This window comes from Eumetopias jubatus, unplaced genomic scaffold (genome assembly GCF_037043125.1).
Source record: "Eumetopias jubatus isolate StellerSeaLion01/CBP00866 unplaced genomic scaffold, mEumJub1_p1.0 scaffold_9, whole genome shotgun sequence".
In the NCBI taxonomy this organism is placed as follows: domain Eukaryota; kingdom Metazoa; phylum Chordata; class Mammalia; order Carnivora; family Otariidae; genus Eumetopias; species Eumetopias jubatus.
The window spans coordinates 121,326,374-121,348,422 of NW_028274815.1; the positions used below are offsets into that span (position 1 = coordinate 121,326,374).

Sequence of the window (22,049 nt, forward strand, 5' to 3'; positions counted from 1 at the left end):
ACGTTTACGAAATCCTTTCTCCTAGGCCTCTTCTGGATCATCCAGAGAATGGCTTTCCAGGCTGCTTGTCATTACGTGTCCTTACATGTCATTACGTGGCCATGTGACTAGCACTGGGCCAATGAAATGGAAAATGGAAGTGTTGTGTATTAAGCAATCTGGGCTGTACCACCTCTAGCCTTCTGCAGATCCTGACCACACCATCTATTTACATCTCTACCATGGAACTGTCTCTGCATCATTTGTAACATTTGTACCATCTGAAATTATCTTCAAAATTTATGGTTACCAGTTCATTTCCTATCTTCCATGCAAGACTTCAAGATCTAAGAGGGCAGGACCCTTGTGCATTTTGTCCATAGTTGCACCCAGGACTCAGTGTAGTGTCAACCTATAAGAGATGCTCAATTAGTATTTCTGAAACATACACACATACGAGCAAATAAATGGACAGAGCTCTTATATAAATGAAATGAGCTAATTGATGAAGGCAGTTAGCACAGTGCTTGAGAGAGTATAAGCACTCAACAAATATACCTAATTAGAGCATTAAAAATTGAGTCCAAAGGCCTTTTCTTTTGTTTTGTTTTGTTTTGTTTTTACTGTGGAGACGAAAGGAATAGAGAGGAGGTTAGGGTTTGAGACCAATGGTCCATAAAAGGCAGTCTCAGCCTTGAACATCAAAATCCCCCAGGCAGGCAGAATAGAAATATGGAGAGCAGTCACAGGGGAGAGGTGGCCTGAGGGGGAGAATGGGCTCCACTCCACGAGTCCAAACTTTTCTTCCTAATAACAGCATGACCCTAGAATTGTTAGTAAGATCTGATGTGCCTGGGCCAGGACATCGCCCACCCACCTGCATCAGCACCACGAAGCCCTTCGAAGGAAGTACACCATACATCCCGAATGCCCTTCTTGGGCTTAGAATCTGTGCCAGATTTTGGCTGGGTCCTGCAATGAAGAAATAAATAAATCACCATCCTTGCTTTCAAGGATCCAGAGGGAGAGACAGACATTCAAATAATTTAAAATAAAATATAATCAGTAGAATGAGAGAAGCATGGACAAGAGGAGGCTGGTGTGGAGAACACAAAAGGAGCACTTGCATCTAAGCACTCATGAAGGCTGAGGAGACAACCTCTCCACTGGACCTAAAAAATGTCCAAGGTTCCCAGGAAGACATAGTCAGAAGGGCATTCTAGTCAGAGGGAACAGCATATGCAAGGCATGAAATCAAGAAAAGCCTTCAATGATCTTGGGAAGAGCAAGAAGCCCTGGTGACTGAGGTATAAGGTGAGTACATCTTGTATGTATTAGAATGTCTTGCCTTTTGCATTTAAATGACATGTGGGAAAGAGACACAATAAAAAAAATTGTAGACACGGAAAAAAATTAATCTGCTGGAAAAAAAAGATTTACTAATTGTTTTTGGACAATTTGTTTTGTTTGTTCAAGCTGAAAATAGAGCTAATTTCTGAACTCCCATCTTCTTCTGGGTTCTTTTTAAAATGTATTGCTCAAGCAATGTAATGCCAGCAAAACAGAAAACTCAAAATTAGAAAAGAATGGCCCAGAATACCACTTCCCTAATAACCACGTGTTCATACTCCCATGTTCCTTCAAGGTTTTCCTTTGACTGGCCCATCCCCCTCTCAGGGGACAGAACAAATGGAAACAGGATCGGACTGCATTCTAGTCATGGCAGATCACCCCAGCGCCCCCTGAAGGAGATGCATGGAATTCCTATCCCTGGAGAACCTAGACCAGAGATTGATTATATATAAGCCTGCCTGAAAGAGGGCTGGCCATTGTCCACTCTTCAAGACATAGATTTCCAGAATACGGAGAGTCAGTGTAAATCTCTAATTCATAGATTTTCAGATCTTGGATCCCCCAAGACATATGATGCTCCCAGTCCATTGCAGTTGGGAGCAGAGGTCCCTTGAGGGTCTTCAGGAATCCAGGAGTCAACTGAAATTGTACACCAAAATTTTTGTAAGTACATAGGTGCATTTTCCAGGCAGAAGATACCCTGCTTCTCGGAGAGTTGGTGTGTGATTTAAGTCTGACTTTTTGCGTGGTTGGTTTTTATATATTCCCCACACCACAGTGGATCAACACATTTCTAACTTACTGTTCTGGGATCTGAATAAAGTTGGCTCCTGGTTCTTGGCACAGGATTGAGCTCTTTTCTACACAGTCCTTCAGAAAATCCAGGTGTCTCCACCTCCAAAACATACCTCAAACTTGACATGTGTCTCCATCCCCATCACCTAACTCTGGCCAGGCCACCATCACTGTCTCCCACCAGAACAAAGGTGACAGACATTAAGCAGGTTTCTTTGGCTGCCACCTAATTTCCATAAAGTCTCTCTCGAGTGCCTTTTTTTTTTAAGAATAAAATTACCATACTGAAAATTCTCCAATGGTTTCTTATTGCCTTCAGTATAATCCAAGTTCCCACACCCACATTGTTCGATTTTCTGGAATGCTCTTTTCCTCTTTTCACATGGTTAGCTCCTTGCCATCACACAGGCAGGCCTCAGCTTAAAAATATCTCCTCAGCTAGATCTTTACTGACCATCCTTTCTTGGTGGATTACTATCTTCATCACATTAATTTTTCTATTATCAAGTTTTATTCAATTGTCGTTAATAGTTACTTTTATTTTATTAAGTTTTTTTATGTTATGTTAATCACCATACATTACATCATTAGTTTTTGATGTAGTGTTCCACGATTCATTGTTTGCGTATAACACCCAGTGCTCCATTCAATATGTGTCCTCTTTAATACCTATCACCAAGCTAACCCATCCCTCCACCCCCCTCCCCTCTAGAACCTTCAGTTTGTTTCTCAGAGTCCATAGTCTCTCATGGTTCATCTCCCCCCCGATTCCCCCTCCCTTAGTAGTTACTTTTAGATTGAATTTTATTCTTGTGTTTTGTTTTGTTTTTTTTTTTTTGTCTGCTTTCCCAACTAGACTCTAAGCTTCATGGGGGCACAGGCATTGACTTTCTTCTTCACAGACACATGCCCGGTCCCTGACACATATCCCCCAAATGGTAGGACTAAATGGTTGAATGGATAGAGCACTAGATGAATGAATGAATGAATGAATGAATGAATGATTGCCTTCTAAGCATCTTCATGCTCCATCCTTATGCGTAGAACTAGTCAACGCCTTAGTACGCTATGTCCTCAGCTATGCAGGGATGGCCACGGCAGCCTCTAGGGATGTGAGGCAGTGCTCACAGAGCCAAGGAGGAGTGCTGAGAACAGTTAGAGGCTATCCATTAGAGGTTGTGCCTACAGTCCCAACCACCTGATCCTCAGGAGCTTGCTGTGCCTGGGTTTAATTCAAAGTACCTTCTATAGCTCAGGGGACTCAGGGAAGGGGGGCTGAAGCAGGAAGGAGAGCTTACAGCCTGAGTGTAGCACACTAAAGTTTGAGAAGGGAAATTCGGAGGGTCTTCAGGGGCCTTTCTTTGATAAGCCCCAGAGTAGTTTTAGAAGAGCAAGGAGGAGGAGTAAGGTGGGGTGGGCGTGGTGATGATCTGATACTCACCTAGGGCTCACCTCAAATGGCACAGGAAGGAGTGGGTCACATTTTCCTTTTCTTCTCCCCAGCCTGACAAGCCCACAGGCCTCACAGTGGGACCCATGAGGCTCTCCCTCCCCCTCCTTTCTCCTTACTTCCTCCCTTCCCATTCCCATCAGTGTCAGCCTCAAATTCCCAACTCTGTCTGCCTCGCCCCTACGTTGTGAAAACTGAAAGGCATGTTTGTCTGAGGTCCCGGGCTCCCTTAGCCCCAACTTGACCCATGCTCCCATCTTTAGTTCTCCCTCAAGGTGGGAAGTTTCTGTACTCCAGACTCTGACACTTGGAGTGAAACCATCTTCATCCTGTGACCCAAAACCTAGTCAGTTCTGAGCAGTTCTGAAGGGAGGAATTGGGAGTCCTGTTCTTATTAATTTTTATAACTTTACACTTAGGGAGACAGTATAGCTCAGTGCTTAAAACCATGGGCTCTTGACCCATGGGTTATGCTCTTAACTCAAACCCCAGCAACTCCCCTGAAGTGCAACTTCAACCAAAGTGTCTTCTCTCCAAACCCCAGTCTCCTATCTATAAAGTGGGTATGAAGAGTCTCTTTCTCCTTGGGTTGCTATAAGGATTAAGTGTGGTGATGCCATTTGTGCTCCACCCAGCCCCTTGGAGCTTTCAAGAGCTCAAGTGGATTTCTAGCTCCCACAACCTGCATCTACACACCTGAGGGTCAGGTTGCTTGTTTTTAAAATTTGGCCAAAACAGCAGAAAGTTTCAGTGTGTGTGTGTGTGTGTGTGGGTGTGGGTGTGTGTATGTGTGTGCGCACGCGCGCACGCACGCGCACATACAGGCACACAGAAGCCTGGAAATGCTACGGAATTGCACCTCCAGGAGCAGGCTTCAGCCAGTGACCTTGGCACCCGGTGTGTAAATACCCCAGCTCCTTGACTCCTCAGGGGGGATGATTGTGGAGAACGTGTTCCCAGAGCATCGCCGTGGGAGGAAGCTCCAGCCACCCACTCCGACAGCTGACACCATCCCATACTTATTGTTGCCTTGTTTTCATACATCATTCCCCCATCTCCTTGTCTGTGTTCAACTTCCCAAATAGCCTCCCTGTACTGAAATCTTGGTCTTGGGGCCTGCTTCTGGGAGAACCCATGCCGAGACCAAATTCTCAGCACAGGGCCAGGCTCTTGGTAAACCTTCAGTATTAAATGGCTCAGTCATTCTTGCTACAGAACTTTCACCTCCCCTCAGTGGGAGAGACCTCACTCCATGCCACCCAAACACCCACCAAGGGGCCACGCCGCTCATCAGAGTGAATAATCAGCCCGGGCCTGCCAGCACATCACTCCTGTCTGCATGGATCACTGGCCAGGCTACCTCCTCGTGCTGTGAGCTCAGCGCCTGCTCAGGGAGACCACCAAGGTGCTCCTCCCTGGCGCAACCCTCCGGCCTCCAGGGAAGCTGACTGCAGGCCTGTGAATAAACCTGTCTCTTCAGGTGAGGCAAGAAGCTTCCCTGCCCCACCCTGGCTGGCCAGAACAGGTCTGGCCAGGTGCCGCTCCTTTGGTCCAGAAGCCAATGAAAGGCAATGCCAGGGCACTTTGTCCACCACTTGTATTAAGAGCCTCAGCTGGGCACAAACGACTCCTGTGAATGTGTCTGTACATCTCTCTTTGCCTCTTGTCCATTTTGTATCCTCAGAAGTCACTCCCTATAACCCTGTTGCCCATAAAGAGAATTGTAGGAGGTATCACCACCAAAGACCCTGTAATTTCGCAGACAGGTTGCAAACTCTGCTAACTCTGAGCCCAGCCCAGCCATCCTGGATGCACACTCTTTATTCCTCTGACAAGCCCTAAGGCTGGTTCTGGGCTGAGCACAAGCACACACAGGCTCTGCAGAAACCCATAGGTTCTTGGCAAACTCCAGCCTCAGGTCTTATGTACTCTCCCAGTGATCGCGAGACAGCCACAAACCCTTTGGGCCGACTGGCTGGTTCCCGGCCACCATGAGTACTTTCAGCTCTAAGGGCAAAGACTTGTCCATAGATTCATGCAAAGTTTAGGTCAAGAGAAACTTCAGTTCCTCTATGGTCTGCAGGCGTCTCAGCTTTCATCTGAATGTGAAAACATTCCCGACGGCACATGCTCCCCCTTCCCAGCCTGACTCCAGATTCTTCCCAGTCTTTTCATCCATCCTGGAGAATGCTTCTTGTCCATTTTTCTGCCTGCCCTCCAAACTGATAACATGAATTAAACTGGATCATAGCTTATTTGCATAAATGTAGCATCTAGTGCATGTCTAGCAATGCTTGAAGCGTCATAGGGTCACTAAGAGAGAAGCCTCTGCAGTCAGATTACCTGGCTTCAAATACCTGTGCTACTACTTCTTCACTCTGAAATCCTGGCCAGGTTAGTGAACCTCTCTGATGAAGTTTTTGAAACATGGTGCCCAGTTCTATAACCCTTCTCCCCGCTGAGAGTTGGAGACTTTGTCTCCTTCCCTCAAATCTGGGTGGACTTAAGTCATACCATCTCTGCCTGCTTCTCTAGGGACACTCACTCGTGGTGTCCTGGGCTGCCAGGTACAAAGGCTGACTCTCCTGAGATCACCATGTGGAGTGACCATGGTAGATACTCTCATCTACACTTGCAGCTGAGTCCCGTCTCTGGCTCACCCAGCCCAAGCAGCAGGCATGGGAGTGAAGGAGACATCCTAGAAGTGGGTCCTCCACTCCACTGTTCCAAACCCCAGCTATTCAGGTTACCCCAGCCCCCACACCCCCCACCCCAGGAAACCCCAGCCCAAGCCCCAGACATCAGAGAACAAGGGAAAACTGCCTTGCCGGGCCCTTTTCAAATTCCTGATCCACAACATCTGTGAGCTTCCTAAAATGGATGTTGTGTTACGCTGTTAAGTTGTGTGATAGTTTGCTGTGTAGCAACAGCGAATCAGAACATTCCCTAAACCTCACTTTCCGCATCTGTAAAATGGTGCCATGAATCGTGGCTACCTTGTCGAGTTTAATGAGAAGTGAATGGTTGCCGCAACCTGGCACCTTGTGAATGCTCAAACACTGTGATGATGATGATGATGGTCATTGTCACCTACATTGTTCCCCTTAATTGAAGCACATATCGGTTACATATGAAGATCCCCCAATTATTTTTTGTACAAACTGTCTCTTCTAATTAGAGGAATGCAAGATATTCATAGAAAAGATGAGCCCAACTTTCAGCTAAAAATAATTTGCAAGGTTGCGGAACGTTATTCGTCCCTTCCAAGGCGCTAATACGGATTTGGTAAACGTATCTGTGGTGTGGAGGGGGCGGTTAGTATCTGTGTGAATCTGGGACTTCACATTTGTTTCACATTCTCCTCAGGCAGAAGCTCACAACCTGGTGGGCACAGAGCTAAACAGAGGCAGAGGGGTCGTAAGGACTGACGCACGCGCACGCACAAGAGCTGCGGGCGGTGGGTGAATGCCCAAAGCGGTAACTGACACCCATTAGTGGACTTCGGGTTCCCTTCCAAGCCTAAAAGCTTCTATTTTCTTGCGCACAGATCAATACGGCTGGTAGGGAAGTGTCTGTCTGCAGCATCAGAACAATGAGACCCTCACAGGTCAGGGGGCCTCAGCCCCTCCTGGGGTCCCCGGGGCCCGGGCCTGCTTGAGCCGGTGTCTGAGATGCGGGCCAGACCCCACTTGAGCATCCAGCCGTCAGCGCACAAAATCAGATCTGATCGAGCCCGCGGAAGATAAATGAGCTGGAGTCCCCCAGCCCCAGATTTGGTCATCTCTTTATGAGCTCTGAAGGGCCTATTAGCAGCTCTGATGAGTTCTGGGGGAGATGAAGTGGGCCTCGAACAACGTTAGCTGGCAGAATCAAATCACTCCCGATGCCCCCAGGGAGAAGGACCAGCTGCCTTGCAGACACCGCGGCTTCCCATCTTGAGCGCCCAGAAGGTTTATATGAACACTCAGTGGGGGAAAAAAAAGTGGTAAGCACTTTTTTTCCCCCAACAGAATCGCCTAAGAATTTGCTCGTATATATAATAGCTTCTCCTCGGGCAATTTGATGTCCCTGCTTAGACAGGTGTGCTCGCATTTCCCCCTCTTGGGCTCCCTTGCTTGGGAGGGGCTGTCCCCATCCTGAGCGGACAGCGGACGCCAGTCCCCTGGGCACCCTGTCTGAGCCCTTGTCCCACCTCAGTCGGCCTTCTGGGTGCCAACGCCTGCAGGTGTGGGGGCCCAGGACAGTTCTTCGTGCTGGACACCACGGGCCATCAACCCTCTCTGGCCTCAGGTAACTCCCCTGTGAAACAGGAGAGGCCATGCCACCCCAATGTGGCTGTCATGAGGATGAAAGTGGATCACATGTGTACAGGCTGAGGAGACGCTCGGGGAGGAGCCTCCCTGTCCTCTGCTCTCATCCAGCCTGCAGGCTGCACCTGAGAAAGGGGCTTCTGGAGGAGGCATCCGCCACCTCGAGGGTTCCGCAGCTAATCAAAGAGATGAAGAAGTGGTTCCATCTAGATCCCTGTGGGGAGAAGGAAACACCTCCCTGAAAAAAAGAAAACTGCAGGCGGATTCATACCTACTTTGCTGCTACTCCACATCTGCGGCGGGTCACGTGACAGAAACCAAGGAAGACGGACTTACCAGCTGTGGGACCATGGCCTGGTCACTCACCCTCTCTGATCCTCAGTGTCTATCTCTGTTGTAATGAATAGTAATATCCGTGTTGAAAGGCTGTTGTGCAGAAAGTCTGTAACATACCTGATGGGTAGCTGGCACCTAGTGCGTGCTCCATCAATATCAGTCACCTTCTTCCTTCTTCCCCTACTTCTGTCTGTGCAGTGCGGAAATGTTTGCCACCTGCCTTGCTCCGTGCTCTTGCTTCTCACTGTGTGTCTGTCCCTTTGGAACTTGTTTGATTTTTCACCCATTCTGGGGCCACCCTGAATCTGGCAGCAGCCTTCTTGCTCAGTAATCCCACCAGTCTCCCATTATTCAGACACACATCTGTCACGTCTGATGTTGTGCTTGTGTGTCAGTCTGTCCCCTACTCGACTATGAGCTCCTTGAGGTCAGAAGCTCTTACTGATTAAATAACGATATACTGAGAGGTCCTAAATGTTTGCCTTTAAAATCGAGAGACAGCTATGTACCAAGCAGCATGCCAAGGAATGGAGAGAGCAAAGGATGAGACAGACAGGGGACCTGGACTCTTAGGGCATAAATTCAACGCAGGGAGGGAAACAGAAACCAAAACAAAATACAAAATAAACAGTAAGATAATGAATATCTGTAATATGTCCTTCCAAGGATGGAAACCAAAAGATTGAGGCAAAAGAAACTGAAAGTAGATGTATCGGGTGGGAAAAACTCTCAAAAGAGGCTCCATTCAATAAGGATGGCATCTGAAGTGCTCCATTCAATAAGGATGGCATCTAAAGTGCTCTCATATGACCTTAAATAATGAAGAACCGTCTCTGTCAAATGGCAGGAGAAGAGAATTTCTTCATGCAGAGGCAATGGGATACGCAAAGATCCTGAGGCAGGAAAAAGCTTGGTGGTTCTTGGAATAAAGGGAAGTTATTGTACTGGAGTGGAATGAATGGTAGGGAGAGCCATGTATGGGAAACACAATGAAGGAGGCAGGAAACAGGTCACAAGGGCTCGGTAGGACAAAGTAAGGTATTTTGATTCGAGGTCAGCAAACTGTGGCCCATGCGCCAAGACTGGCCTGCTATCTGTTTTTATAAATAAAGTTTTATTAGTACATACATAACATACATTAGAATACATGTATTGTCTATGGCTGCTTCAAGCTACAACATCAGAGTTGAGCAGCTGGGACAGACCCCTCATAGCCCACAAAGCAGAAAATATACACTGCCTGGCCCTTTATAGAGAAAGCTGGAAGGCCCCTAGTTTGGATTATACAAAAAGATGCCGGTTTGAGGGGTTTTTAACTGAGGGGGGATGTGGTCTGATCAGACGCTCAGAAGAGTGCCTCATGCAGACTAGATTCTCAAATGTGCTTGTTGAATGAGTGAGTGGATACTTAGATAAATAACGTTTCATTATCCACAACCATATAATATTATCCCCTCTGGTAGCACAAATAATCGGGGGTTTACGGGACTGAGCAGGAGCCCCCCATCCATCTGGGCAGACTACGTTTTTCACGGTGCTAACAGCTGACGGATACTTAGAAAATTGAATGTTTTATGCAGCTTCAGATTGAAAATAGCAGTGTGGTTTTCACCACAGGGAACCCTCTTAATGTAAATCCAACCCAATTACACACACGCAGGCAGGCGCCGGAATTTGCAGCAAGACTGAGTTTTGCCCAGCAGCAAATGAGGCACAGCTCGGGAGAGGGAAGGAAAGCCTGATGGGGAGGGCGCACCTCCACCCTGGGGGCCGCTGTGTGTGACTCATGTGTGGGGGTGCCTGGTGGCTTGCAGAGCCCAAAAGGAAAAGAATAAAGTGGCTTATGCAAATGCGCAGCAGACTGCACTCGACAATTGCAAAATCGTGAATAGGGGAAATTGCTCGAAAACCATAGCTAACTTCTGGCTCCTGAAGGCCATTCCTCTGGCCAGTTACAGATGACCAAAGCCTTGGAGGAAGTTAGAGACTGGGACTTTTTTTCCCCTCAATCATTGGCAACAAGCTTTGTGAGATTCATGCAAGATTAGACATGTAGAGTGCCGGGTGTTCTCAGGCTGAGGTAGACTGCACACAGGGATTGGGCACATTAGACATCCGTGCTGTGGCTGGTGTCCTTAGAAAGGTAGTGCCTCTCCAAGCACTGGAGGGCCCGCCACTCAACATCCCCTCCTGAAATAGAGACATGGGACCCTTGCTTCTATCTGCTAAGTATGTAGGGGGTCCCCTTGTGTTTTTAGGAGGTAGTATTCGTTTGTTAAGTCTGCCATAACAAATCGCCATAAACTAGATGGCTTAAAACAGTAGAAGTTCATTTTCTCCCAATTCTGGAAATGAAGTCTAACATCACAGTGTAGGCAGGGCCATGATTTTTGTCAAGACTCTAAGGGAGGATTGTCCTTATCTCTTCCCAGCTTCTGGTGGTGGCTGGCTTGATAGTCCTTGGCTTATAGCTGCATCCAATCTCTGTTTTCTTTGTTAGCTGGCACTCTCATGTGGGTCTCTGTGCCTGTTTGTTCAAGGGTACCAGTCATTGGATCAGGATCCACCCTAATCCAATAGGATCCCCAAATGAACTTGATTATATCTGCAAAGACCCTATTTCCTAATAAAGTCATGTTCACAGGTGCCAGTGACTAGGACTTGGACGTATCTTTTGGGGAGACACAATTCTACCCATAATAGATCTGTAAATTGAGATCCTATGGAAAGACCCTATGGTAGGAGTAACCCATGGCATGGGTTAGGAATTATCCCCACTGACTAGAGACAACACTGGGGAAGGAAGTCATGTTCCCACTTCTGTGAAGGCTCTGGGTGTGGGTCATCTCAAGTGGGCACTCATAATAAAGACCAGAGCATAGAAGACTGGAACTCCAACCCAACATATGTGCTAGGCACCCAAATCCTCCTTTTCTCAGAGGCTTCTTTTTTTCTCAGCCCTTTCTCTCAAGAGCATCTCCCAAACAGACACCTCACTCTCTACCTCTTGCCAACTCTGGATCTCTGGCATTCAGACTCTGCCCTCTACTCTCCTGTCCTCCCCACCCTCTCTGCCTCTTACCCCCATCAAAGGTCAATTCTCTTCTTTTCCTTCTGTGGTCTTTGGTGGCCCATGGAAAAGCCAGATGATGCTCCAAACATGAGCCCAAACTGGTTTGCCTTCATCAAAAGTTAAGAAGGCCTCCAGCATTTTCTTAAGTCATAGCAATAAAAATAGCCATAAACTCGGACTGATCCATCTTCCTGGAGTGAAGACCTTTTTTTTCCATCTTAGGGAAGGCATCTTTCTACCCAAGACATGTATGATCAACAATTTCTGAGGCAGCAAAGGAAAACAGACTGAGAATCACAGCAGTGAAGGTTGGAGGTTCCTTGCCCCTGTAAACCTTTGGCAAACAGTGTTCTAGGCACCTAACCTCAGAAATGTTACGTAGGCAGGTAACTCCCTGAAAGGCCTGTAACCTAATTTTAAATGGAAACATCCACTCAACGCTAAGGGATTGGAAAAAGAAAAAGCCATCTGCATCAGCATGTCTCAGTCTGTAATGTGCATACAGATCACCTGGGGATCTTGTTAAAATGCAGATTCTGATTTAGTAGGTCTGGGCTGGGGCCCGAGAGTCTGAGTTCCTAACAAGATCCTGGATGAATATGAAATCGCTTCCTGACCACACCTTAGTGTTAAGGATCTATATAAGCCCCTGGGAAAGGGATGATCCTTTTTATAATTGCTCACCCTAAAGCATGCGTGTTCAAGTCAGGAGGAGTCCAATTGTCATGCTGATCCCCCTTAGTCAGTGCAGGAAATTATCCAAGAAAATGAAAATGCTCTCGCCAGCCCCCACGGCATTCTCTAAAACTTACCTTCATCTTAAATATCAGGGAGGGTTGTTTGTCAATATGTTTATGTTCTCCTAAACCGGCACCTATGCCGACCAAGTTTCTGCCACGATATCTATATATCTATCTATGGGTATCTTTATAAAATCCTGCCATTCTAGGAGAAATAAAGATTTTGTAATTGCACACTGAACCTGATTTTGGCAGGAAGTAGAAGAAAGTTTTCATATTGAGGTTTGTGGACATGCGTTTGCATTTATCCCTCACTAAAACCAGCCAGGAAAGGTGAAGAAACAGAGGCCCAGGGAAGCTAAATCCAAAATTGGCTCTAAATGCCAAAAATTATTTCACTGGAATGTGTTGGCCCTCACAGTCTCTGAGGATTGGTTCCTTGTTGGTTTCCCCTCACTGATGCTCAGGCCTGGTTTCTCCTTGTGTGGACCCAATGTAGAGTCAGACAGAACCAAGTTCGCCTCTCTGCTCTCCAAACCTCAGCTTGCTCACGTTAAAAAATGGGGATATCTGATTAACATAACAATAAAAAATTTAAAAAAAAATGGGGATATCTGGGGGCACCTGAGTGGCTCAGTCAGCTAAGCATCAAATTCTTGATTTCAGCTCAGGTCATGATCTCAGGGTCGTGAGACCAAGCCCCAAGTCAGGCCCCACACTCAGCTTGGAGTCTGCTTGGGATTCTTTCTCTCCCTCTTCCTCTGCCCCTCCCCCTGCTGGCGAGCACACCTGCTCTCTTTCTCTCTCTCTAAAATAAAAATCAACCAATCAATCAATCAACTGCCCGGCATGAACCCCGAACAGAGGGATGTTGAATGCCTATTCTCCTCCCCCACCCCCCCGCCACCATGGAGGCAGAAGGAAGAGAAGGGCAGGAGCTCACATCACTGTTCCTGGGGTCCCAGAAATCCACTGCGCAGTCATTTCCTGCATGTGCTAACTTCCTCTCCACAGTGCCCAGTTACAAGGCTCCTCGCCCATGACAACAGAACCCGGAGTGGCCAGGGCTGAAGCAAATCATGACTAACTTCTGAATAAACCATGAGGATGCCAGGATGAGGAGCTCCACCCCCATCCCATAATTCCCTGACCTTTTCTGAGTGGGGGTGGAGGGCAAACCACCCTGTGTGTAGGGTAACTGAACGTGCCTATCCCTTCTAAATTTGCACATGCTTTGTTTTACTGGTGAAGACCTCAGCTCTGCAGCCTGGCGGGGAATCCAGGCTCTAACTGTGCAGGTGCATGACTTGGGGCAAAGTAATCAGCCTTTCTCTGTTCCATTTTCTCTTCTGTAAACTTCATAAAGTTGTAGTAAAGGGCACATGAATTAACCCACGTACCGCACTTACTTAAATCCTGGCTCAGGTGAGCGCTCAGTAGTAACAACAACTGATCTCATTTTTGCTCCATTATTATCATTGGCAGCCCTCCATGCTGATACAGTCAGTAACCTTTCCCTGTAACTCCTGTCTTTTTCACAGTTTGGGTTTAGAAAAGCAAACTCTTCTTGAAACTATCATTTTCTTTTTCCCTTCTTTCCTCCAATAAATGCAGTCAGGGCCCAGAGTTTTCTTTTTTTCTCTCTTTTTTTATGTATTTTATATTTATTTTAATTTAGCAGAAGACAAATACTATGTTCCCAGCTTTATTGAGACACAATTGACATATATTATCATGTAATTTAAGATATGAGACAATGATATTGTATAGATATAGACAGACATAGACATAGATCTCCAGAGTTTTCAAATGGAACGGCCACTGGAAATAAATTCCTCTGAGTTCTGGAATAGGTTAATCTTGAACAAAATAACAAGCAAATCTGGGGTGCCTGGGTGGCTCAGTCGTTAAGCATCTGCCTTCGGCTGGGGTCATGATCCCAGGGTCCTGGCATCGAGCCCCACATCGGGCTCCCTGCTCCACGGGAAGCCTGCTTCTCCCTCTCCCACTCCCCCTACTTGTGTTCCCTCTCTCGCTGTGTCTCTCTCTGTCAAATAAATAAATAAAATCTAAAAAAAACCCAAACAAGGAAATCTGATCTTAAATGCTAAATCTTATGGGAAGGTGATATGTTCCAGAAACACGGTGTTGAGAAAGATTCTGGGGTTTTACTTGAGATGAATGGCAAAAAAAAAAAAAAGACAAAGAACATTAAAATTAAAATAATTAACTGGTGATGTCCAATATGGCTACAGAAATGGGAAATTAGCAACAAAGCAAACGTGCTACTCATTTTGCTTTCCATGTGTTGCAGAAGACAGAGAACCAGCCTTGGAGTCAAAATTATTGATTCAAATCCTGACTTTGTCCCTTCACAGATGGCGTGGCTTTGGACAACTTAGCTGACATTCCAGGGTTCGAATCTTAATTTTTATAAACAGGGGCTTCTCTGAATGTTCTATGATGATAATGCACATTATTTTGTTTTAGACACAGAATGACAGTGGTATCAAGTCTCTCCCTCTCCCCCCTTCCCCTCCCTCCCTCCTTCTTTCTTTTTCTCTTTGTACTTTAACACTGACTAGTTCTCCCCATCCTTTCCCCATTGACCCATCTCCACACAATTTCCACTTGAGTAGGAATATTTCAGCCTTTCCCCCAGATCACGTGTTGACCCGCAGTTCTAAACCTACAAGATGGGGGGATCTTATCCCATTGCCGACAGCATGCCCTCAGCAGCCTTGCACAAAATGAGTAGTGCTGGTAAAGCTTAACCCCTCAATGTCCCTGCTAGTTGTTCTGAAAACAGACAAGCCATTCAATCATTGATGGATTAAGCCCCTACATGCCAGCCCTGCTTTGGTCATTGGGGATACAGAAATGAAAGAGATCATCTTGTGATAGACATGCCAAGTGACTAAATTATCTTAGGGGCTGAAGGCAGGATTCCTAGAGGAGGTCACTGCTGAACCAGATCTTAAATTTATTTTAGCAGAGCAGGGAGAGTACATCAAAGGTGTGAGGACTCCCAAGCAAAAAAGGATCGACTCCCCGGAAGTAGGTGCATTCCCCTTGGAGCGTCTTCTCCTCACTCCCAAGACCATCCTGCCCCCCACCCCACCCCATTTCCTGGAATTCCCTCTATGCCTCCATCCAGGCTCACACCTCTGGTCCCTGGTCACCTCTGCCAGCATGAGTTACTACACCTGTGTTCCAGGCTCTCTGGCCTAACTGCCAAAAGGGTGACCAAAGGGAACACCCACATCAAAATCTCCTCAAGAGCTTATGAAAAATGCAGTGTCTGGGACTCCAGCCATGACTGACTGAATCGGAGGAGCAGGAAGGAGACCTGAATGACAGACAGAAGTCTGCATTTTCACAAGATCTCCCAATGACTCCATCACACATCCAAGATTAGGAACCACAGACTCCATCCTTGCTAAGGTGACACTAGTCTATAACAGCTTATCTCTCCAAAAAGAATCTATTGAAGCACCTTCTATAAGCCAGGCCTTCCGTGGGGAGCATCCACTTACATCATCTCTTTAAAAGTGATCGTGCCATTAATTTGTGCCCTACTTTGAGCCAGGTTCAAACATCATTCGCATTTAATTTTCTCAACAACTTCCTTGACAACGGCATGGAATAAGAGTGAACTCTCTAAGTCATCTCTTCCTCCTGGGAAGTTTGAAGCTGGAAAGCAACATGGATACTTCTGTGTCCCAGAGACTGACCATGTGAATCCACCCAGTCCGGGCAAAGAGCAGAGAAGAAGGGAAGGCACAGCGATGTGGGTTGGGCAGGCACAAAAGGACTCAGACATTGTCCCCTACATGTTCTTTTCAGCCTGTGCTCCTGCATCTTGGACAAATGAAATAGATAATGGCAGGGAATATTCTTGGGAACCATCTGTCCATGCATGTAGCGTGTGGAGTATCTGGTGTAGGGTTCTTAGGAAAAGAGACTTGGATTTAAAAACAGGCTCTGTCACTGCCTGTGAGACCATGAGTGAGTCTGGTAAGATCTGTACGACATTGGATTTAATTTACCCCAAAGGGTTGGAGGAGGATTCAAGTTAATAATATTTGCAATGTATCCAGTGCACTCCAGGGTTTCAACACATGCCATCACGAGGATGATGGTGGGCCTCATGGCCCCTCACGCTAACATTCCCATCTGGCTACATTTCTGCCTGTGCTCAGGGAATCGCCACACTGAGACACCATTTGCCCATTTGCAGATCCCAGTGGTCTGCTTTCTCTTCTCGTTGTTTTCCCCGGAAGCTCAGACTTGCTGGGCAGGAAGGTGAACCGCCAGACAAGAGGCCCTCATTGCTTGGGGATCAGCATTAACTGAGAGAAATCCCAGAGGAGTACCGGCATGGCATTCAGTGGACCTCAAGAGCTGGAGACAGAATGAGGTATGATAGGAACCAGCTCTCACTACCTGGTTCCCTTCAGCCTGGCTTTATAGAAATTGCAGTGCTGAGCCTCACAGGTGTTGACAAAGAGTGCTGGTTACGAGTGCATGGGTTGGGGAGGGTTTCAGCTGCTTCCAAGGGGCATGGCCAGCCTGATGAGATGGAAGTAGAGCTGAGAGACATGCTAGGAAGGCAGAAAGAGCTCCTGTCATTTGCCAGGAAAGCACACCGCTCCACCCCCGAGCCTCCAGTGTACACGTGCACCACTGTAGGTTATGAGGGTGGCTCTTCTCCACGATGGCAGGGACCCTGTCCACCTGGTTTACCATTCTAACCAGCTCAAAGAATGGTGAATGAATCCAAAGAACCAGAGGGATGCTCAGCCCTCATTTCCAAAAGATCCTCCCAGTTCTGAAATGTCCTTGTTGAAAGGAAGAGAAGAATGCTGATGCCTCCGAGTGCCAAGCACTCCACTGGGAGATTTCCATACATTCCCTCACTTAATCTCCTCCTAACAGCATTACTAGGTGTACATCCCCACATTCATTGCACTCAGAGGAGGCTCACCTGCTGGTACTTTCCCCACCCACCACCTCAAGGCATTGGAGACCCCTAGGAACAGGTCACCAGTCAGGGGGATTCATTTGCCCTTCTCATCTATTTATGCCCTAGAGAGAGCTCAAAGGATCTTTTTTTGTCTTTGTCTTATTGGACCATTTTCACCTAGTTAAACCCTAGATCAGTTCTATCCAATAGACATACAATGCCAGGAAGATAGGCTAGTTTAAACTTTTTAGGGGCTCCGTTTAAAAAGACATCGAACAGCAAACAGGTAAAGTCCATTTTAATAATAGATTTTATTTAATCTAACGTAGCCAAAGTATTATCAGCTCAACATGTAACCAATACGGGACATTATTAACATTACTTATTTTGTACTAAGTTTTTGAAATTCAGTGTGTAACTTTATATTCGTAGCACATCTCCAGTGGAATGAGCCACTTTCAAGTGCTCAAAAAGCCCATGTGCTTCATGGCTGCTGTGTGGAACAGAGAATCTGGAAGTAGATTAGACAGAGGATCGGTCAGCGTTTAGGATCAAATGGAGAACAGCGAGGAGCCCGCAGCACTGTTGCTGGGAGTTCTGGTCTCAAGGAAGCTGCTACTGGTGGTCCTGGGTAAAGCCTGGTAGGTGTTACAGGACCACCCATTTCCCCACTGGAGTTTCTAAATCAGCCCAAGAGGTCTGTAATCCCAGCTGAGCTCCCTCCCTGGAGGGCAGGGTTTGTGCCTGTGGGCCTTTCCTTCTTCCCATCTGGGAAGCCAGAGCCCCCTCTGCACCCCGCCCCCCAACACACACACAGTGAATCCAGCTGTATGGGCAGTCAAATGGCCGAGACCAGCAGGAGGGCTGTGAACTGGGCCCAAGCTAGCAAGGCAAGAATCCCTTCCTCCCCCGACTCCTCCCCCGCCCCCCCCCCCCCCCCCCAGCGCACGCTGTCACTGCTGGAGCTTCCTGGCAGTGTTCAGCCCCGCCCTCCACACTGGAAGCTTTTGCTCACTCCTATCTCAGGCCTGGCTGGGCCTTTCTTGACCCTCCATAGCTACAGATGGGAAGATGCCAGGCTAACCCAGCCTGGCCAAGGAGCCTGGAAGCAGCCTGTCCCTTTGTTGGAGAGAGGAAGCACTTCAGGCTCATTTGCTGAGCTGCCATCCACGTTCCTCCAGGCACCTGGCAGCTAAAAGATTAATAACAGCAACTGGATAATGTTTCCTGAGCACTTACTATAGTCTGACTCCGGAGCAAAGTCCGTGACATGAATTACCCCACTTTAATCCATTCCCTCCGTGGCAGCCTGAAGCTTTCTGAAACACAAAACTGATCATACAGCCCCTTAGCTGAAAGCACGTCAGTGAATTCCCAGTGTGCTTAGGATAAGGACCCAAACCCTTATCCCGGCCTGCACTCCTGCCCAGCCCACTCTCCTCTCCTCCCTGCACTCCACGGACCACCCTTGCGGCTGCCAGGGGCCTTGGCAGGGCTGGGGGTGGGGTTGTGCTCACTCGGAGCCCACAGCAGAAGTTTGTGGGCTGTTTCGCATATTGACTGGCTGTCCCCACCTCCTTGCTTGTCACCCAGGGTGGAAAACACGAAGCGACCAATTATTATTCACTGTGACTTCACACACCGAACACCAGCACAGACACACGCCCAAACACTCAGCTTTTAAGCATCTTCAACGTGGCTCATCCTGTAACTCGCCAGAAATTCCCAGTGGGTTCTCCCAATTAGTATAGATCCCCTCTACAGGCATCACCGCCTTGCTGGCTCACAGAAGCGCCCCACCCCCACCCCCAATGAAAGGGATGCTTGCTGCCAGGGCCCCAGAGGCAACTTGCTCTCCACCTCCTCTCACCTGTGTGGAAAATGCTTTCACCTTCCCCTCCACCAGACCCACAAGGCAGCCACGCCAATCCACAGTCTGTTATTATGCCCACTTCACAGATAAGGAACCCAAAGTTCAGAGAAGTAAAGCAACCCACTCATAGGGTCAAGAAGCAAGGGAACCTGCACTTTGAACGTGTGTCTGCCTTGCAAGGTAAGGTGGGTTGTGCTTTGAAGGGTCTGGCTGGAGACGCTGTGCTGGGGGAGTAAGCCTGCTCGCCGGAGCCCTGCCCTCCCGAGAGCTTCAGGGGCTGCGCTGTGCACTTGAGGGGTTGCCTCCCAGCCCTTGTTAAGTAAGAGAGAGCAGCCTCAACCCTTTCTCCTGGCAACTCTGTGTTGCCCCATACGGTTCTCAACTCCTTCTTCTGTGCCCCAAGTTTTGAGCATAAGGTCCTTGCTTTCTCACCAAAGATCTCCCAGGTGACCCTGGGGTTCTGAGTGATGCACTGAAAAGACCCATTTCCAGGGTCAGTCCCTCAGAGGCCCCCACAAAGCCCACAACCACCAGGTGCTATCCACCCCATCTTCAAGGTGTTTCCAGTTCAGTTAGGCTCTGCCCAAGACCTTGCCTGGTGCCTTATCCAGTCTGTGGGGTCTTTGAGCTGGGCTAGGGTCCCAGCCCTCCCTGGCCTCCCGGTCTCCAGCCTGGCCCCAGCCAGGCCAGCCAGGCCCCCTCTGTGCAGAGCTGGGACCGTGTGCACGGTCTAAGGCCCAGCTGATGCACAAGGTGGCAGATGCGGCCCCACGAGCTGGACTCCCTGGGTCTGGATGATTTGGGTCTCTCCTCCACGACTTACTCATTGAGCAAATTACTTTCTGGGACTCAGTTTCTTTGTCTATTAATTGAGAATAACTCTCTATTTTTTTTTTTAATTAGAGCAGTTATGGGAATTAAATGGGTTAATAAGTCCTTAGAATAATGTCAGGTACTTAGTATGTGCTATTTTTTTTTCTCCCCTCCTAAAGCCTCCAGGCTGCTGCTACAGTCCCATCATGCAGAAATTGCTCCTGATGATTGCTCCTCACGCCCCCCCCCTTCCAACATTCCTCTCCGCTCCAGCTCGTGTCTCACCACTGAAACCCCCAGAACAGAATCTCTCTGCCCAGCACCTGGTGATTCCTAACAGAGTTGTGATCACCTATCTGGGGTTCTTATTCCGGGGCTCCCCCAACTTGCTGTTTCTCAGATGACCCCCTCAAGAGCTCTCATGCTAGCATACCCCACGCCCAGGATCCTGAGACCCCAGACCCTGCTCCTGCACCTGAGGGGAAGGAACAGCCTGAGCCCAAGCCCTGCATTCACTCTCATTCACCTGTAGCTCTGTTCTCCAGGGCTGCCTCTGACCACCTGCATGATGTCATCCAGGAGGTGGCAGAAAAGGTAGATTCCTGAGCCCCACCCCAGGGTGCTACATTTTTAACAAACTCACCAAGAAATCTGCAAGCCCATGGAGCCTGAGACCCCTAACCCACCGTTAGCCGCTGTCATGGGATGCCATCCAATGCACGTGGCGGCTGTGTCCAACCTTGTTCCCCACCCTCATCTGCCCCACATACCCACAAAATACCACTTGACCCCTCTGCCCAGGAACCTGTTCCTCTGTCTTCTGGGGAATGCCTGTCCTTCGTCCCAGGCACAGCTCCCTTACCACCCCCTCGAGGACGATTCTCTGGCTCCACAAAGCCAAGCCCGTGCCTTCCTCTGTATACTTCACAGTTTGCCTATCATTGCATGATGTGCCCACATTCCTCACTGGGCCTGGACATCTGGAGCCACCCAGGTGGGGTCCCCTTCAGATCAGACAGGAGCGTAGGAAGATGTCAAGACAGTGACCTGAACAGAGGTGGCCTTTTCGGAGCAGCCATTATGCATATTTGCATCTTCTGATGGCTTCGATCCTTCCTTCTAAAGCTGAGGTAGGCGCTGTCCCTCAGAGTTTGCAGACGAGGACACTGGAGCTTGCAAAAGCAGAATGCAGAGCCTGCACTGCTGCTTAGTGGCCGAAGGACCTGCAGGGACAGTGAGAACGTCACTCGGAGCTGGTGTCATAAAACGGCTGACATAAAATCGGCCAAAGACCTTGAGTCTTCTGCTGTGCATATTCAGTGCCCGAGGACCCACCTTTGCCTGCAGCACATCCGTGGCTCTGCACCAGCCCTTAACCCAGGGTGACCCTGGTTGAACCCCAGTGTCATCATCACAAGTGTGGGACCCGCCCACCACTCAGAGGGAGAGGCTGACTTCATACTCCTATAGAAATGCAGTGAGAAATGACCCTCGCAGCCGGCATCCGTCAGAAACCTGGGTGACTTCCCTCTATCTTACAGGGACAGAGGGCTTGGCCAGAGAGGTGGAGGGCAGAGATGGAGGAGGAATTGACTTGATGTCAAGTTTCCATTGCAGCACTGCTAATCTCGTTGACGATGTACCCTTTGGACGTATGGCTTTCCAAAAATTAGAAATATCCTCTTTTTCCAAAAGGCTGTTGGAGAGGAGATAATTACCCCAATACAATCTGTGCTTATTCTCATAGTTGTTTTTTGTTTTTTGTTTTTTTTTTTTAAACACGACATTTCCTACATGTGTTCAGTGAAGCTGAAAATGCTATTTTGATAATGGGCCCACAGAACGTTTAACAGGCCTGGATGACAATGTGAGACTTTCTTAAGGAAAGAGAAGGCAATGAAAAGCTATTATAAGGGTCATTAATGGGAGCTGGGAGGTCTGCCGGAGACATCACTGCAATTCTCGGTTTTGCTGCTCTCTTAATAAGGCTTTTTGGAGATCAGATCTGAAGTGTGATCTATACAAAATCCGGAACCACTGGCCCTGTCCTTGCTCAGCCTGACCCTCCCCATTACCAGGATTGAACTTCCCTCCCTCACAACCCCTCCCCAACCACCATTTAATGGAAATTGATGGAGTAGCTATTCTGGGCCGATTTACCTATCATGCGTTAAGTTAAAAATTATCTTTGTCCCTGCACTTCACAGCCTTGAGGAAGGCAGACAAGAAAGGAGAACAGTGTGATGGGTTCTAGGATGGGGCAGCACAGCACTCTGTGGGAGTAGAGAGTGGGAAGAAACTCCTGGTTCCTGGTCTCAAAAGATGAGTAAGACTTACCCAGTGTGAGAAACTGAGCCTTCT

General features: G+C 48.1%; 1 long non-coding RNA gene across 1 annotated transcript in view; it reads right to left on the reverse strand.

The window, feature by feature from the left end:
* Nucleotides 1-295: 295 nt before the first annotated feature.
* LOC114223229 (uncharacterized) overlaps nt 296-22,049 on the reverse strand; it is a 38,705-nt gene continuing 16,951 nt past the window's right edge. The window contains exons 2-4 of the long non-coding RNA XR_003612101.1: nt 20,736-20,911; nt 857-951; nt 296-391 (exon numbers count right to left, since the gene is read on the reverse strand). This is a non-coding gene — a long non-coding RNA (uncharacterized LOC114223229). The remainder of the gene's footprint in view (nt 392-856; nt 952-20,735; nt 20,912-22,049) is intronic.